The 20,784-nt window shown below is 30.4% G+C and overlaps 1 protein-coding gene and 1 long non-coding RNA gene across 2 annotated transcripts in view; one reads left to right on the forward strand and one right to left on the reverse strand.

The window, feature by feature from the left end:
• Positions 1-20,784, reverse strand: part of LOC111695678 (uncharacterized) — a gene marked incomplete in the record, with an annotated part of 67,927 nt that overhangs the window by 37,685 nt on the left and 9,458 nt on the right.
• On the forward strand, positions 12,466-13,383 carry LOC111695679 (uncharacterized). Its single transcript, XR_002763924.1, has 3 exons — positions 12,466-12,522; positions 12,937-12,999; positions 13,256-13,383. It is a non-coding gene; the product is annotated as an uncharacterized LOC111695679 (long non-coding RNA).

A 20,784-nucleotide genomic window follows, 5' to 3' on the forward strand; every position in this document is an offset into this window, starting at 1 on the left:
AATACAGAACATATTACTCCAAACTAGTGTTCATTGGTTAATACAGAACATATTACTCCAAACTAGTGTTCATTGGTTAATACAGAACATATTACTCCAAACTAGTGTTCAATGGTCAATACAGAACATATTACTCCAAACTAGTGTTCATTGGTTAATACAGAACATATTACTCCAAACTAGTGTTCATTGGTTAATACAGAACATATTACTCCAAACTAGTGTTCAATGGTTAATACAAAACATATGACTCCAAACTATAAGTGTTCATTGGTTAATACAAAACATTTAACTTCAAACTTGTATTCATTGGTTAATACAGAATGTATCACTCCAAAAAATTCATAATCATGTGACTTTACTTGTACGGGTTTGTGACCTCGTCGTATAACTCTTCTAGTTTTGACTTTACGCCCCAATCTAGAGAAACAAATTTAATTTGTTGAAAATAAGAAATTACAATTTGATTGTTCTTTTTAATAGCTCTTCAAAAATATAATTGAAATCATGTAAGATTGCAGTTTAAAATAGTTTTTACTTAAATTTTGCAAGGTATGTATTTTTTTGGTGGGGAAACGTTAAAGATCATGAAAATTTAGAAACATGGTAGCATTTGTTATAATTTTTAATGATACTTTTTTATATCACGTTGTAAAGATACAGATGCCAATATTTGAAATGAAACAGCTCAATGACACGTAAAACCAAAGGTCATATTTGCAATAGATATCAATACGAATTCTTCCTTGTAAAAAACAGGTTTTATTTGATAATGTTTGTTTTAAATTAGAACATGATCAAATTTATAATTAGTTTTAAATTCAAAGATAATAAATATCTTCTAATTATGAATATCCATTTCAATATTATACTTTATATTCACATCTGCAGTGCTATAAAGAAGTCTATTAGGTAATGCATTTTTTTCCCACTCACTTTTTATGTTTTAACATTTGAAAATTATCTTTTATCTATAATTGAAATTTATAGATGGGATAGTACTTAGTTATTAAATCTATTATATGTGTAAGGTTTTGTGATTTTTTGCTAATAAAGTTAATTAATAAAATTGATTTTATAAGAATAAAAAAGGACAACCGCGCATAATTTCGGAAAAATTCGCAATCGTATCAAATTCACAGAAAAGTTACGATGGCACCTAAAGGTGATACAAAGGTGATTGTGGATCCTGGACAAGATGATCTCAAATATGAGATGAAAGCTCACACTTTTTCTGACGCTGGAAGCTAGCTTCTTTCCTCTCCAGTCTTCATCTGTGTTCTGAACATTTTCTTATTTATTGTTCTAATTGAATGCGGTGTTTCTCTGACACTTTATGGAAGCAATGGATACTTTTGGTTCATATCATTGACAAATAAAAACCCTCGAGATTCCGTTGCAGATGATTTGACAACCGCTTTAACCCTAGAACTTCTTCAACGGTCCTGTTGTATTGGAGGTATTTAAATTAATGCTATTTATAGTTAAAAGATTTAGTCCGACGTTTAGGCTCCATTTTAATGATTTCTGTATCTGAATTTAATTTAGGCAAATTTTTTTTAAACTTTTAAAGTTTTCACAAACCTTAGATATTTATTACTAATATGTGATATGTTCTGCTAAAACAGAGGTTCTTTTACGTAAAATATTAACCAGAAGTTTTGCTCTTTTTTCTAAAATAAACATTTTAAAAATCTTGTTTTATACCCTCCTAAAAATTGTATTTTTTTTCTAGGTTTAGAAAATTTTGAAAATTCACGAAATTTTTGTTTTGTTTTACAATGAATAAAAAGAGAAAATGTTCATAATTGAAATAGAAGATGGACGCGAAGCGTTCTAAAAGCCTAGATTCTCAAATTAGAACAAAAATCATTCGTATTAAAAAAAAGTCGTACAAAGTACAAATTCTCAGATATATTTTTGTTGATACTTTAATTGTTTCTAGATTGTTAAGCATGTTTTTTGATCAACTCAAATCAATTTAGGATGACTGGTTTTAAAAGTGTGTCTAATATTGAACCTATTTAAAGGATATTCAGACCATTTGAAGGAACTGAGCCCTTTTGTACCAAATCCTCAACTCATACTCTTCAAAGAATCGTTAACAATATTTTTACCAACGTCACTTTTAACGATATTTACGCTTTTGTCAATAAATCTTAAACTCTTTCCCTAGAAGAAAAAATGTAAGATCAACAAACAACATTTCCCCCCCATTCTCTCTTAATTCCCCCCTTCTCTCCCCCTGTTTAATTTTAAATGGAAAATCAAAGACCCAATTATGACTTTACTTAGATAAAAACTATTTTTTTTCTTTAAATTTTTTTTATTAAAGCAAAAGTTTAGACAGTTTCAAGTTTGAAATGAAAATCTTAAGGGTTTAAATGAGAAAGAAAAACAGAAACCATTGAAAATATTTCTAAGTTAAAATGAGGAAGATACCGCTGTTTATCCATCTTGAATAACATGTTTAATTGGGTACCATGCATAGTGAATCGGTTATACTAATAAAAGGCCAATTAGAATTACATCTTCTTGAATCCGCCTAATTCTGTTGTATAACACTATAGTTTCAGTAGAAGTAAATATTTCCATTTACTGATGATGACGCTGATAGAAGGATTCATAACTCTAATTGGATAATGAGATAGATAGATGTTACCGCCATACTATTTCTATTGGTTCAGAATAGACAACAAACACATAACTGAACCCTGATTGGATCAGGTGCTAATTGACTTGGCATACAGAAGTGATAAAACGCGTTCGGTCAATCATAGGTACACTAGATGGGCTGGTACAAATAAAATATACACCAGGCAATCCTTGTATAGGTTTGAATCATACAACGTATGCGCACTTAATGTTTAAGAAACCCATGTCAAATCTTGAGTTATCAAGGATTTAACCGTCAGTTCAACAATTAAACACATTATATAATTGTCAACAAAAGAATTTGACAATTTAATTTATTAATTGGTATTTAAGGAAATCATGACCTTGTCTTATATTATTAAACAAGGAAAACTGGAGTAAAATAAAATGTCAAATCAAACAAATTCGTTAGAATATTTTTCTCAGAACAATTTATAAGGTTCTCTCGCTGCATGATTTTGAAAATCAGTGCCTCAAGATATTGAAATTATCTCCTTTACTTTCTGTGATTTAAACGTTGCAAGCTCTCAAGCAAAAATCAATGAGAATTTTGCCAATTACTTCTTAAAAATCAAAGCTAACAACAAGTGCTATACGTGCTTTAATGTACATGTAAAGTGCTACAGAAAACCATAAGTGTGCTAGAGCGGTAAAATCCAAACCTTGTAAGGCGTTGCGACACTTCAAAGTCGACCCTGTCTTAAAGAATTATGAGACTTTTTACAAGCAGGCTGAATCTTAATTCTAATTCTCAATCAAATTTGAAAATTTCAACCGGAAAAAAATTCGACATTTTTTGTTGCTGAAAATGCGCCAATTTAAATAGAAAAATATGCGAAACTTTGATTGCGACGTTTATAGTTTTTTTCCGACGTAGATTTTAATTGTTATAAACCTTTCTGGGTGCACATAGGTTTAGACCTCTCCAAATGACATTTAGGATCAATTTTTAAATTCCAGAATATTTTTTACATCTTCTCTTTAGAACTCTATGGTCTTTGTTCCTTCCTTCCTTCCGTGTTATGTTGAATGAGCGGAAGGGGTAAAATTATCCAATAATGAGACCATGTCGTAAATATGGGTTACACAGATTCTTTATTGGGCTTTAACCAAACAAATAGTAAGGAACAAATGCAACACATCAATATTGCAACTGAAATTACTTGTACATGGCACTAAAATTGTAACTTATGTTTTTTTTTTTTTTTTAAACGAAAATACAAATTCAAAGTCTTATGAAAATGACTCAAAAGGAGTTTTTAATTTTTTCCAAAGGCATTTTGTGTATTTTAATCCAAAAGCAGATTTTAAAAAAAGTTTTCAATAATATATAACTTGTCAAATTATCACCACTGAAACATCAAGTTAACATTTTGCATGTAAAAAGTTATAATATTTTTAATTATGATTTTTGGTATATATCACTTGAAGGGACTGTAGACATAATTTCAAGTGAACCATCACAAGTATACGAAAGCTGAAAATGGATAATTTCCAATAAAGAGGTTCTCTACAAAATAGACTCGACAATAATATTTTATTATTATTCTCCCCCTCTATAAATCGCATTAATTCAGTATCAATATAGAAAGTTAAAGACAAGGTCGACTTTCACTCACTTTGCTTTTTTCTAGCCCTTTACCTGTACCTTTCAGCACTATAAATCATTTGTTTTTTGGTATGGTTTTAGAGAAGTAATTGGCAAAATTCTCATCGATTTTTCATTGAGCGCTTGCAACCTTTAAATCACAGTAAAAAGGAGGATTAATTGGAATATATAGGTCTATATACACTCCCTATAATTCAGATACAGGGTTTCCCAAAAAAGATGAAAATTTAGAGACGACTGTACGGATTTATTCAGACACTGTTCTGACATTCTCGGTTTTCTGCAGCTGTAAAATTGCTTGTTTCTTTTCTTTCTTTCATTAAGTATAACTTTAAAAGACTAAATTCGAAAATTCGTTACTTTTACAGATTTTTAGGTCATCATTGAAGTCTCATCCTTTGTGGGTGACCCCAGATATCAATAATGTTTGTTTAAATTGTTTGTTTTTTTAACTTGTCTTTGTACAGATAATACCAAGATAAATGACAATTTATGTGGAGGAGGAAGAAATCCGTCAAAAATAATGACTTTATTACGATTCATGACTATAATGATTATTATTATTATTATTGCTATCAGGGTGGGGTCGGGGAGGGGGGAGGGGACGGAGTTGTGTATGCATCCATGTAATTGACCATGGGGGGGGGGGGTATACATTTCCACAGCAATTATGGAAACGAAGAAGTTGAAGTAGAAATATCAATATGATGCAATTGACAATTTAATGAAAGGATACATCAAATTCATTAATTAATTTTCCCAGAAAGATCTAGAAATCGAAAAAATAATAAAATAATAGCCTTCTAGAAATCGTAAAAATAATAAAATAATAACCTTATAGAAATAGTAAAAATAATAAAATAATAACCTTATAGAAATCGTAAAAATAATAAAATAATAACCTTATAGAAATCGTAAAAATAATAAAATAATAACGTTATAGAAATCGTAAAAATAATAAAATAATAACCTTATAGCAATCGTAAAAATAATAAAATAATAACCTTATAGAAATCGTAAAAAAAATAAAAAAATAACCTTATAGAAATCGTAAAAATAATAAAATAATAGCAATATAAAAATCGCTAAAAATAGATTTAAAGAAATCTCAAAAATAATAAATAATAGCTGAATAGAAATTACAAAAAAATTAATAGCTATTTAAAAATCGCAAAAAAAAATCAAGAAATTTTTAAAAATAATAAAATAACAGCTTAATCTTTATGTTTATGATGCTCTGCAACTGTAAACTTCTTTCTTTCTTTTTAAAATCATTAAATAAGCCATGAAAAGACTTTATTCAAAGCAGAAGACTAAATTTAACCTTGGGATCATAATATTAAATGAGTTTCTAGTCGTCTTCACAGTCTCATCCTTTGTGGATATCCCTGTATAGATATTTCAATAACAATACTAAAACAAAAAATTGATACCAATAAATGGATTTTAGAAAAGAGAAAAAGAGAAAAAAATGAAAAAAATCGATTTAGTTCGAGTTTTTTCTTTTAATTCTAAGTAATTTTTCTTGTTTTTATAAACATATATATATATATGATATATACAGATATAAATATATATTGATATGAAATGGAGTAACCTTTGGCCCTCCCCTAATCGGACCGTTTGAAGAAGGAAGGGGGAAGGGGGAATGATTAAAGTTAAATGGTTTCGAATTCTACAAAACATGAAAAACAGAATAATCACCTCCAGGGTTGAAATATGATTAGTGCATTAAGGATTGCTAGCTTGGAATCATTCAAAATTAAATCAACTGATTCTTACAATTTTTATTTTATCCAAAAAAAATCAAACAATGTTTTTGTCGAAACGTTTCATAATGTATGGAAAATATTTCGACGAAAAAGGTCAACCCTAGTTGTAAATTTAACTGCAAAAAGTTGTGGGTTGCTCATTATTCTATGTTTTCAAGTTTGGGGCAACTACTCTAACCTTGCCATTTCTACAAATTGGTCAATTATTTGGGGATCATATCGCGGGGTTTGGTTGGAGGGATTTACAGAACTTAACTGATAAATTGTGCTAAATATAATTAGGGTTGTTAATCGTTTTTGTAAACGATCGTTAGACGATCGTTAAACGATCGTTTTTTGTTTCGTTTTCAAAAACGATCGTTTCGTTTTCAGAAAAAAACGATCGTTTTTAAAGACGACCCACTCGTTTTGAACTTTTATAAAACGAATAGCGATCGTTTTTGAAAACGATCGTTTTTATTAAAACGATTTGCGACCGTTTTTTAAACGATTGTTAAAAAAACGATCGTTTTTAAAAAAACGATCATTTTTGAATTTTTTTCTTGACAATTATGTTAACGATCGTTAACGAAGGATCGTCAATAACGATCGTTAACGAAAGGTCGTCGTTAACGATCGTTAACGAAGGGTTGTCGTTAACGATCGTTAACGAAACGACGAACTTTATCAAAACGGTTGTTTTTGGAAAAAAAATTACATGCAACTTTATTGAATGTCGTCTTACATGAAGTTTAACAGTTGTGGGGAGTTAAAACTCCTTGATATTTTCTTAAAAACTACTCAATGATAAGTACAGATGCCCTTCAGGTTGGTTTCCTCTCTTCGTTAACGATCGTTAACGAAGGGGTCGTCGTTAACAATCGTTAACGATGAGTTGTCGTTAACGATCGTTAACGAAGGGTCGTTGTTAACGATCGTTAACGAAGGTCCGTCGTTAACGATCGTTAACGAAGGGTAGACGAATTTTATAAAAACGAGCGTTTTGAAAAACGATCGTTTTATAAACGACCATTTTTAAAAAACGAACTTTTTTAAAAAACGCTCGTTTTTAAAAACGATCGTTTCCTTTTCGATTTTTCGTCGTCGTTATCATAACGAAACGATCGTTTTTCTGAAAAATGAAAACGTTAATATCCCTAAATATAATGCAAAACTCTTGCCACACTTCGAAAGTCAATTGTGTATTTAAAGTTCGCGGATCCATCTGGAGTTTATACTGTAGCTTTTAATAATAATTTAATAATAAGAAATTAAATTCTAACTTAGAAATCTTCAGATTTAAAAGAGTCCACATTAAAAATCTAGATTACCCAATCAAGATTAACGTTTCTCCAGGCAAAAGCTCCCCCCTCAGATTCTAAATCTGTCAAACTCCACAATGGACTCCAAAATAAAAAAAATGTCATGAGTGTATTCAATTTAATTAATACTTACTTCAAATAGTTTTTTAACGATGGTTAAAAAATGGACATACCTAAAAAAGAAAAGAAAAAATACAATTAAAAAATAATTTGACAAAATGTGTTTGTATTTTTAAAAGAAAAGATGAAAAGGCAGGGGGGGGTGTTATAGATAAGAATGAGAGTTTGGAACGTTGGAATATTTCTTATTAAAAATGTTCAAACTCATTATTTGCTTTACCATCTATCTACGCACCACTGGCGTCATTTTTAGCAGCATCTTCCTGCAATTTACAACAGCCGCCGAATGCATTTTGCAGGGGGTACGAGCCTGGTCCATTTTTGCGTATAATCGATACATCATGATTTCCTGGAAGCGTATATAAGCGTACATGTATAGAGTGAGTCTATTGTAAGCAGAGACCCCAACGTCGGTAGCGTTAAAAAGGTCAGAACGGTTGATTCACCCCCTCTCTCCCCCCTTCAAAGTTCAAGGCCACCCCGGAAATTTTATCCCACGTCAGATGTGTGAAAAATAGGTTTCCTTACACCCATTATTACTTGTAAAACAATTGGGAAGTATCGTATAGGTTAATTTATAAAATAAATAATGTATATATTAACTCTATCAAAAATCAAGAAATAGAAAAAAATGAGTAATGTTTCCAATGCCTTCTTGACTAATAAATTCATATCTCTTCCAAAGTGTTTAACTTAAATTAATTTAAACTTCAAAATTGTGAATATCTTTAAAGTTTAAAAGACAAATTTTAAATTTTTTTCTGAGAATCATAAAAATTTCGTAGAATATTCTGAACATCAAATTTTTAAATGCTCTTTTATAATAAATCTTAAATCGGTTCGCTTCTAACACATCAATTATAAAAATGGTTATTTTGCAAGGAGCTACGAGGTCAGTAAAGTCTTGACATTGATGTAAAGTCTTGAATAAATTCTAACTTATATTTCTGGCAAGTTTGCAGAGTTTCTCAAAACAAAAAAATATATATGATCAACATTAAAAAATATAAAATGGATTTTTGGAAATGGAATGGCTGAGGAGGGCTGGGGGGGGGGGGGGTAGAATGAGTTTAGAAGATGGATGGCTGAGTAGATTGGGTATGTTGAGGTGAATTTAAATGTTAAAGGAAAGTTTGTGGTATAATCAGCCCTGAACCCGGGAAATCTACGAATCTGACACATCTGTGTACACAACACTAAACTGAGGGTACACATATTCTATTGTTCAAAGGGTCTGTAAGCGACACTTGATGCATAAATGGAAATGGCCGATTCACAATGGTACCCCTGCAACTCATTTTTTTCTAGGGTTCAAAACTGTTAATTCTGATAAATTCTATATGTTTTCATGCAGAGAAATGCACAATTCACTTTTATAGAGAAACATCGATATTTTTTTAAATAGTTGATCAGGAAGATGTTTCAGAGTACTGTTCTGAAACAGGGATGCCCTTCTTTAATTTTACGCAATTACAGTTATATAAGTCATGATTAAACATTAAAGAAATTAAACTACTCTGTAGCAAACCATACATTTAATATAAGATCAAATAAAACGTGAATATCTTATACTTTCAAACATTAATCTATAGATATGTACTTTAAGTATACGCAACCAAAGCCAAGTTTGTAGTTTCAATCATCTTGAATATAAATAGAGCTAATAATCCGCTCATGTTTTTACAATCTTACTCACACGAGTTGTTAATTGAATACCACTGTACAGTGTGCATTGAACATGTGTCAAATGTAGAAAAATCGTATCCCCCAATACCTTGGGACGGAGTTGAAACTTTATAAATGCGGTTTTATTAAACAAACTTTAACAATTCCTGCTCAAGCTCAATAAACCTTGTGTTAACTAATGAGTTTGCTGAATTACTAGAGAAGGTTGTTGAACCAGTCGTGACAAGTTAAACTACTCTTTAGGAATTCAAATTCATCATTTTAAACAAAATCAGTCAGTCTTAAAAACCTTAATTTTAGGAAATTTAATCGCAACACGCGACATTTTTACTGAATTTCGTTTTTTTTTAAAAACACGAAAAAAATATGAAAATTAAAACACATTTTATGTAAATGATTCACGTCCAAAACTAGTTCCTACGTAAGCAAGATAAAAATAGTGGATGTAGAAGCAACAAATATGCAGTTTATGGTGCAATATAGCAGCAGCTACGGAGAGATATGCTTAAAATGCACTCAGTATATTTCATAGAGTTCAACCTAGAGGGGAATAGGGTCAACCAATCCAATTCACAGTTGAAGATACTGTATTTAAAACAGTTTTGATGTGTGTTCAGATAGATAGATATATATATAAAAATAGATAGATAGATAGATAGATATATAGATCGATAGATAGATAGATAGATAAATAGATAGATAGATATAAAGATAGATAGATAGATAGATAGATAATTCCCAACGGCCTTTTCCGAAGCGGCAACTGGTAACTTCCCAAATGTCCAAATTCTAGCTGAAGAGCTCGGCCCTCTAGCCCATCCTAGACACAGCGCTCGGCCCCCATTGCAGCCTGTGGTACCTCACAAGGCAAAACATAACCTGTGTGAAGTTGACGCTTGGGAAATTGTCACTTGGAAAGTAGCCCTTGTGAAAATACCTTTGGGAAAGTATCTAACACCATTAGATAGATAGATAGTTAGATTACAGAACCGACCCTAATTTTTGCGTATGTTTCAAAAAAAAGTGGTCTTTTCTACTTTTCTAACTATTCCTATTTGAGGTAAAATATAAAAGTAAAATAGATAAAATCACGAAATTGAATGTATCTCATGTTCGTAGTATTAACCTAATATTAACCTTTATAAATTTTATAGTATGTTCAACATGAGCTCGGTCAGGGAAGATTGAAAAAAAAAAAATTTTAAGTTTTGTTTCCAAAATTTTTTTTCTTCTTTTTGTGAACGAGATATTTGTAAACTGTGGTTTATATGGCTGACAATTCAGCCCTGTAAATTTCGGATTGGTTTTCTTAATAAAAAAAATTGGCCTTTAAAAGAAAAGAAAATCCTTCTTTGGTTTAGTTATCATGCATCTTCTTCAAATAGCACTTCTAACTTTCTTGGTAGGAACATTTGTTCAGGTTTTTTTTCTAAACATATGTCAGCTGGCAGTGTAAAATGCAAATTAGGAATAAAGGAGTCTGGAAAGAAATCATCATCATAGGAGTACTCTTGGAGACCCACTTTCATTAGCGACCCCCATTGACGTCTCGTTGAAGACCCCCAGATTCTCGTTGGAGACCCTCATATTTTCATTGGAGACCCTAGCTTCATTTGAGACCCCATATTTTCGTTGGAGAAGTCCATATTTTCTTTGGAGACCCCCAGATCCTCGTTGGAGACCCTCATACTCTCAATGGACACCCCCAAATTTTAGTTGGAGACCCCTAGATTCTCGTTGGAGACCCCCATATCTTCATTTCAAACCACATATTTTCGATGGAAACTCCCATATTTTCTTTGGAGACCCCATATTTTCGTAGGAGACCCCAGATTTTTGTTGGAGAACCCCAGATTTTCAAAGGAGACCCAGATTTTTATTGGAGATCCCCAAATTAGGAAACCCCAACCAATATCTGGGGTCTAATAATGAAAATCTGGGGGTTTGTAATAAAAATCTTGGGTTCTCCAATAAAAATCTTGGGGTCTCCAACAAAAATCTGTAGTCACCAATGAAAATATGGGGATATGGGGGTCTCCAATGAAATTATGGGGATATTTAACGAAAAAATGGTGGTCTCCATCGGATATATGTTCAGACAAAAATTATAAAAGTCGCTAGCACCTAAACTAGAAAAATTCAATCAATAGATAGAATTAAATGCTTAACACCAAAAGTCTGAAATTTACATTTTTGATGTTTATACGTTTTGTTATTTTAGGTTGGGCTTAAAGAAATCAATTGTGAATTCAGCCTGTTTAGAGAAAATGCTGGCTCTCTTGGTACCGTTTTTTAAATTTCTTGCTTTTAGTAATTGCACTTCGAGAACTTTGCCGAAAAGGCGAACTATGAACAAATATTTTTTATTTGCACAGAAGCATATTTAACAACGAAGTTTGATAAAATTACAGGCGTTTATATAATATATATCTTCCCTTGCTCTGTGCCTGGAAATTTTAATTTATAAAACTTAAACATGACTCATTGTATTGCCTAAAAACTGATCTCCTGGATAATCCGTTTTGAAGTTGCTTGTGAGGTGTTTATCATTATTTAATTTAAGTCATTTTCCGTTTAAAATAAAGTTTTGAAATGAATGCTTTAGCATTGTTATTGAATCTCAACAAAATTGAAATAAAAATACCAAACTTAACATAGTAAAGAGTTTTATAGAACACGTTGGAAAGAAAGTGGCGTTCTAAATTAATGAAAATAAAGTATTTAAAACTCTTTCACATTAACCTTGAGGCTGCAGCCCAGTGGAGTTTCGCGTAGTCGGCGTAGAGTGTGCGAAACCCTTTCGGGCTGCTGCCTCAGGGTTATTGTGAAAGAGATTCATTGAAATCTTGAAAAACAACATCTAGTGTTCTGTGTTTTATTTTAATTAATCTATGATTAAGACCTCCAACTCAGCAGATTAGAAGAAGCCGTGCAGAGTTAGGAGAGGACAGAAAAAGGTTATTTTATTATATTTTGTTCCAAATGTTAAAGACAGGAAATTTAATAAAAAGGACATTTCATAGAATATATCCTATCCATTAAAAATCTCCGTTAATGAAATGTTCTATCTTTAAATGTGCAATCTATGAAATGTCCTGTCTGTAAAAGTGTTCAATCTCTGTTATCATAGTTGTCTATGAAATGTCCGTCCATCTATGAGATGTCAAAAAACGAATTTCAGACTTCTGAGAATGGGGCGAAGCTCTCCTTCCAAGATACTCCCCCCCTCCCTCTTCTGGGAGTGGATAAAAGGCAATACTTTACAAGTTTAATATTACTAAAAGAAAGTGTATTTACTAAAAACTAAATTTTTTTATGTTTTAGAAAAGGGACATCTTGATGATAAAAAACTATGGAACAAACTCATACGATCATCGTGGTACAATGCTATATATATATATATATATATATATATACAGGATTTCACACAAAGGATGAGACTGTAAAGACGACATGAAACTTTGAATTAAGTCTTCTGCCTTGAATATAATCTTTTTAAGGCCTATACAATAATAAGGAAAAGAAATAACGAAGTTTACAGTCGCAGGGAATTATAAACGTAAGGAAACAGACAATTTCAATTCTGTACAGTCGTCTCTGAAGTTTCATCCTTTGTGGGTGAGCCTGTTTGTATTTTAGAAAGAAAAATTCCACTCCCCCCCCAGCGCGCCCACCCCTTCCCCTCCCTCAACCACCATTAATTAGAAGCTCGTCATGGCCTGGTATCACGGCATAACGTATGTATAAATGCGCGAAGTAGTTAAAAAAAAAAACTAAAGAAGGTTTTTTTTAGGCTTCGTGAATACAGAAAGAAATCGGTCCGCCATTTTGTTCGGATGAAATAATTACAAAAATGGTAAAAAAACAAATAAAAAAATAATTGATGCCCAGTTGTGAAAAAGTATGTCAAATTACCCTTTGTCAATGCAATAATTACAAGTTCAAGCATGAAAAATAATCCATTTTTTCAAATGTTAATGTTTAAAAGTATTTACTTGATATTCCTTTGTCATGATTATCAGGACTGTTCACATATTTTGAAAAAGTTAGACAAATAAAAAAAGCATAAAATTGGCGATCTTTCGTCTCATTTTACCTTTTTTAAAATTTAGGAATAAAATGAAAAAGAGGCCCTTGTGAATATTTTGAGGCTGGAAATATATCTGTAATTCTTAACAATTATAAATTATATTGCAAAATTTTAATTATATTCTAATTTCTTTATAATATACATCACAAACCCTTTACAAATTATTTGAAAAATAGAATTTGTCTTTGGTCAGTTTGCCTTAACTTTTAGACACATTTTCATACAAATGTTCTAATTCTATTCCTATTCCATTTTTTCTTACCAACTACTAACCATCTCAACATTCAACATTCAAAAAAATCAAAAAACGTAAAAAACGTTAAAAAAGTCTCCGTTATTTTGAAACACATCCGTTCGTTATATAACCGTTATTTTTTCGACTATTTCCGTTCGATAACGATTTCAAAATTAAATGTGTTTAACGTTCGTCAACGGACTCTTCCGTTAATTTTTCTAAAACGTTGCTCGTTCTATGAACAGTGTATTACAACGTACTTAATAGATGAGATGGCTAATTGAAACCTGACATGAGGCTATCAAGGGCAGCCGTAGTACATTTGAATTTCCGAGCCGGGTCAACCTTTCCGGTTCCAGTTTGTACTGTACCTAACTCTGTGAACAGGATTAGCCGGTGCAACATGGTTGACGCGGTCAGACTTTATGCTTCATATAGGTTGAATTTACTTTTACTAAAGGGGCAGATTTGCGTGCTATGTGTTAATATGTATAAGGATTATTAAAAGAGTCAAGAATTATTTTCTGTTTCCCTGTGTTTTTAGTACAAACCTTAATCTTCATATCATAAGGAGCAATTATTGCATTGATAAAGTAAACGAGTAATTCGGCCAAGTCTAAAAGCAACCTTAACGTATTGTATAACACGAACGGTATGTTTAAGAAGTAGAAATATAGGCATCCTATTCTAGATTTAAGAGGAACCATATTCATAATCTTGAAACCGAAGCGGAAAGAGAACTTACCTAAAAAAATAAACATGTTTGTCATTTCTATAATGTCCCTGAAATTTAATGAAAAATATGGTAGATATAAAAACAAAGAAGACTCCTGGAGTGATACCCCATAGGGGGCAAACTAGAACATAAATTAAAATTACATTATGAATTTAAATTTTTTATCTTAAAATAATTGGAATTAACCCTGGGATAATATGAATTTTGTTCTTAAAAAATTACCAACACGCAGCAAAAATTGTTCAATTAAACTTACAAAAATTTTTGATTTTTAGAAAAGTTAGTCAGCGCAAGCTTTTTAAAAAATCAACAATTACTAAGGGAAGTCGTTTTTTCAATTTTTTCAAAACATGGCGAAGGTTGCGCCTCTAACCACTGAATATTCCTCAGTTGTTTTTTTTTTTGAAATAATGAAAATTGGTTGATCTATGGCTAAAAACCTATTATTTTTGGAGGACTCTGGTAAAGTTTTGCTGAAAAGTACGTTTTTTGCCAAGAACTTATTCGATTTTTACGATTTTAACATTTTTAATTCAGTGTTTTAAGACGGATTTTTTTGGTACCAATATCGACATATTTTGAAAAATAATATTTTTGCTTGCACTAGTCGTTCATTATGTACAAAAACGTGATGTGCTGCATTTTTAAAGCGATAAAAAAAGTTTACATTTTTGATTTGCTTTTTTACAGAAACTTTTAAGAGACGTGCTGAATGGATCTGAACATCTTTATCACAAAAGTGCCAAAATGTCCCATCCTTATTGGAATTGATTACTTAATATGATAAACATGCATTTTCACTTTATTTTGACAAATTTAGGTATTTTGTTGAGATATTCACGTTTTCTATACAGTCAACCCTGTTTTAGAATCTAGTAATATCAGCACACTCCTACAAGTACTGGACTATGATTCCTATTTATGCCCAGATATAAATATCGGCTTAGGGTTGAATACAGAGGTTTAAAGGTTTATAAAATCAGGCCTTTCATTGCCTTACAATCAGGAGTTTGCTTTTATACAAGGTCAACAAGAAATATTAAGAGAAGGTTGAATAATGAATGGGTTACATATGGAAATGATGAATGAATGAATATATAAACGAGATGAATGGGAGTTTTGTAGAACGTATCTCCAACAATCCAAAAGATAAAAATTAATGTCAAACAATGAATTGAAGGACATCAAATAAAGATTAGTTTTTAAAAGAGTGATAAATAAAACTTAATGTTTGGATAATTTAAAGAGATAGTGCGTGTAATTTCGAGTGCTCTTCATGAAAAGATGACAATACCCTATTCACAACGTTCGGTACCCTTGAAAATGCTATTTACTGATTATTAATATATTTGAGATATTGTTTTCTAGGAAAGTGCTTAATTTTGATACTTCCTGTATGTTTTCTTTAAGAAAAAATGCACAAGGCACTTTTGTAGATAATTCACAGTTTAAAAAAATTAGGTTTTAAAAATATTAACAATGATATCTGATTCATAGTTTTTAAGCTTTTAAGGGTTCCTTTGTGAATAGGGCATTGCCAAGAGTCTCGTGAAATTTTGCTTACCAGTAGGGCTGGACACGTTCCAACTTTTTCAAGCCGTTTCGAAAGGTTAGTTCCAACCGTTTTTTAAATAAAATCTCAAATTACAGATAGCCGTTAGTTTTAGAGGGTAAAAACTTCGTTTCGTTAACGGTATTTTCCGTTTTTTAAGTTACCTTTAGTTAACGATTGTTTCAACAATTGTTAACGGCTTCATTATTACAGAATTTTTTTTTCAAAAACGGCCAATCCGTTTCGTTAATGATTTAACAATTAACGGTTTTTTATGTTCGTTAATGGACTCTTCCGTTAATTTTCGAAATCCTCCATTTCTTTAACAGAACTTTGCCCAGTCCTACTTACCGGTCCCTGTAATACAAAATGGTAATAAATGAATTTTCTTTTAATTAAAATGATTGAATTTACAATTTAAATATCTAAAAAAATTTTAAATTTTCCTTTCTTAAAAAACAAAAATTAGGGGGGGGGGATGGTGCCCTAGCTTTAATATGAAGTTCTCCTGAAGGTTTATTTTACGGTTGCGTTTTAAAACTTGAATTAATGGTTGAAATTATTAAGCAAGAAAAAAAGTAATATGAAATGGATGAAAAAAAGTTTCCGTATGAAGTTCTGGTAATAAACATTAATGACTGATTTTATTTATTTGTAAAATGTTTATACATCAGCTATATATATGTAGCAAGCATAAACAATTCTCAAGCTATTTAATGCATTTGGTGCATGCAGAGATTAATTCTAAAAAATTAAGAAAAGTAAACATAAAAATGATTTTACAAGGGTTCAAAGCTTAAATAGAATGAATATAAGGAAGGATTGAAAGATGATTAAACAGTTAGATTTGGTATATATAAATATGGTATATATGGTATATGGTATATATATTGGTATAATATATATATATATATAGGTTTCTGGTAAATATATGAAAATAACAGATTAAACAAATGTAAATTTTAATTTAGATTTAAATTACAATTTTTCTAAAAATTTGTAAGAAAAAATGACATTTTTAACGCGTGGGTGAAAATGTTAACTAATGGAGTTACGAAGTCGCAAAGTTTCACCAATAATAATGATTATATGAATGCATTGATATATAGATAGATAGATGAATAGTGAATAGTGAATATTTGAATAATAGAAAGAGAGCTTGATGATTAGTGAATATATGAATAGTTAGATCATATATATGAGTAGATAATAGTGAATATATGAATAGATAGAGAGATAGATAGATGAATAGTGTATATGATTAGATAGATAGGTAGATGAGTAGTAAATATATTTGAATACACCCTTTAGAATCTAAGAATCATGATATTTAGATCAATGTTTTACCCTTCCTCCTCCTCCCTTCAAGAAAATCAAGGATTGTAGAAAGAAAGATAAATACTAATTCAAGAATACAATAAAACAATAATAAAAACAATAATAATAATATTGATCATAATAATAATAGTATTAATAGTAATAGTTTTAATAGTAATAATTATAATAATAATAATTTATAATTTTAAAACAAAAGTCAAAATTACTAAAAAAAACTCAAAATATATTTTTGAATATATAGATCTTTTTTTAAATCTTTGGTACGTTCCGAAGCTAGTTAATTATATCTCATGTTTTTAGAATTTACATCTTTTACACTTTATAAACAGTTATCTTTTGGCACTAATTACCCCCCTTCCCCCTTTCCTGATACAATTCAAATATTTATTCAACAAATCATTGTATTTGAAAACTTTTGGGTCAAATCACAGACTTTTATAAAGGAATTATATTTTTGAGACTGTGTTGGTGCAAATTCAAGTAATCCTCCAAGTAAAATGCCTGCTTCACAATTCTACCATTGAAACCTGTATCTGAACAATATGTGGACACTAAACTTTTTAGCTTGGAAAATTTTGATTCTGTTTATATATCTTCCAGGTTTTCCTGCAGTAGAATGCACTAGTCATTAATAAAAAAACCATAATTTAAAAAAATCTGTTTTCACTATTTTAAACATTAATACATAATTCATATTTGATCAGACAAAGCTTTAAAGGGTACCAATGAAAATCTCTTTGCATGTAGGGTCACTTGAAATTACGCTCAAAGTCCCTTTACTGAATTAATTAAAGAGTTAAAAAAACCTTTTAAATGCGAAATTTTTATAATTTTATTTTTTCTTAAATATTAAAGAATATTAAAAATAATTTCGCATTATGCAGACGAAAAATTTCAATATTGTCACATATGCATTTCCAAATGCATATCAAATTAAATACTCAGAGATTGTAGAAAATTATAAACTGTAACACAAATATGGTCGATTTAAAAGCAAATCTTTGATCTTTTTTGCTAACAATTTAAAATAAAAGAAATTGTACGTGTTAGAAAAAGAATGAGAAACAAAGGACCTGATTGTGATTACTTGCCTTAAACTCTGATTGTCTAATTTCTTACAATATTTAAACAAACTTCTGCACTTTGAATTACTTCCCTTGAACAGGACGCATAAATATAAAGATAGAAATCAGACTATAATTATGTTGAAGATAGAAAATCAGACTATAATTGTGTTAAAGATTGAACCCTAATATTTACCGTCCACATCAACACACAATTAGTCCGTTTCTAATTACAGTACAATTTTGTCATTTAAAATATGCATGATTTGTAAAAGTTTTGAAATTTTGTAGCTTTTTGAAGTGTAACTGTTAAAAAGTATATTTAAAGTAATTATCAAAAAAATTTGGACCTCAAATTTTAGATTTACATCACATATAATATTTCCCCCCCCCCCTTATGTTCACCCAATTCACCGACAAACACCCTTAAGCATGTACAATGTACATATACACGAACCGTCGTGAACCAGAATTATAAAAAAGCGTTCACGCACGTTAAAAAGTCCTGCTCAGAGCACACACGAGTGAACTCCATGTAACAAACACAATTGTAAATAATGATTCTTGAAACGTGAAACTGAACTATGCGATATTTTAAATCTGGAAGAAATCAAGAAAAAAAACTCAACAAAGTAAAAAAGGATCAAACAAGTCACGCTGTCTTTAATCGCCATAGCATTCTTCCCTGATTGGTCTTGAATCAGATCAAACTTGATTAAATCTATTGGAACTACGAATTAAGGGTGCTCTGCGCACATCCTCTATTCCTATATTTATTTGTTGCTTTATCTGTGAAAATTTTCTCATTGTGCACAATAATTTTTCTTAAAAATAACAACATAGTTTTTAGGATAATTTTTTTCCAGTGGATTTACAACATTTTACGAAAATCGAAATGTTTTGGAGGCACATTTTTAAAAGTCTGATCGGTTCAGACGTATTGGCGTTTATTGGATACAAACAGACAAACAAAGCATATGTATAGCTAAAAATAAAACGCGTAAATGATGACAGAACAAGATTTATAGCAATGACCTACCTCTTCGAAATATAGAAATCTCTACTATTTTACTAAATACAGTTTCTACAAGATCATTACGATTAAAGAAAATTACTGAAATATTTTTTTTTCTCCAAGAGGTTGCGTGACTATTCAGTTGTTATTTTTTCTATCGAATAGAAATAGATCTTTCATGTTTTTAATCCTAACTTCTAAAATAGATGAGTTATTAAAAAGTTCAAAAAAAAATTTGAATATCTAGTATGTAATCAAATAAATAAGCTTTTCTCATACTTGTTTCATAAAATCAAACTGGAGGATCTACGAAGTGACAAAGCTGTACCAGTGATGTCTCATGAATTTTTCCTTCTGCTTCTTTTCTAGTTTGTAGTTGAGATTAACAGTTGCTAAGAACACGAATACTTGGTGTTCTGATTGTAATGTGACGATGGTAAAGGAATTGAGTCTTTGCCACAAACTCTGATTTTCTAATCACTGTAACTTTGGAACCAAGTGTTGTAGACCTTAGATATTTCAAACTATGAATTCTGTTAAATCAAATAATCTAAGTTTGAAATATCAAAGGTTTACAACATCGGGCTGTAAAGATATTGAGGTTTAAATATTTGATTTTGTTCCAAAGACTCAATTCCTTTGTTTTTCTTCAAAAATGACACGTTATATAAGTAGCAATGACAATGAGAGCATTGCACCGTATATGAACAAACCGATTGAAATATATCTCAAATTGCATCTCTCTGTGGGTAACATTTAACATTTAACATTTTCAAATATATGTTTGAATCTAGAGTTAAATATTATGTGATTTATAGTTTTCAAGATCTGTGTCTTAACTTAACCCTGTGTGTAATACGCTAGGAGAATAGAAAATGGTAAGAGATATTTTTAAAACTGAAATATATAAATTCAATTTAAGATACACACATTGAAAATTACTAATTTTATTGATGCATAAGGCACTAAATACTTGTCAACGTCAAAACAGCAAAACCAATAGAGCCCAAATTTTGTTTGGCACCTCACATGACCCCAGGGAAGGTTTATAAAACATCAAAACTGGAAAAAATCCTGAAAAAATAGTTGGATTTGTTTTGAAAATGCGCAAATTAAAAAAGAAAAATCCGTAAAAATTTGGAAATGATTTAAAATGGCCGACTTTCAGAGCAACAGTTAAAAGTTAAAATTGTTTATATGAAAGGGAGCGGGAAGGACCCTAAAAGCCTAGTTTACTAAAAACACTCTAAGAATACTTTAATAATCTCTTTGTATAGATATTGTTTATTATATACTCTAAGATGAACTCTTTGTATAGATATTGTTTATTATATACTCTAAGATAAGGTCTGAACTCCCTACTGCTAGATGACAAAGGTATATTTGAATAAAGATTCCCATGGATTCTAAAACTAGTGTATACTGTTTATACTGCTAGAATTGATTGTTTCATTAATGGAGTTGTTTGTTATCGAACTCTCTGTTTTGTAGATCATGTTTGTGTGTTTTTATTCCCCATTTTAGATCTTGTATTTGTTTGTAGATCTTCTTAGATTTGATGTTCATTTTTGTTTGTTTTTAGATTTATTTTGTCTCTTTGTTTTTGTTTTT

The sequence above is a fragment of the Eurytemora carolleeae genome, unplaced genomic scaffold, assembly GCF_000591075.1.
Source record: "Eurytemora carolleeae unplaced genomic scaffold, Eaff_2.0 scaffold166, whole genome shotgun sequence".
Taxonomy (NCBI): domain Eukaryota; kingdom Metazoa; phylum Arthropoda; class Copepoda; order Calanoida; family Temoridae; genus Eurytemora; species Eurytemora carolleeae.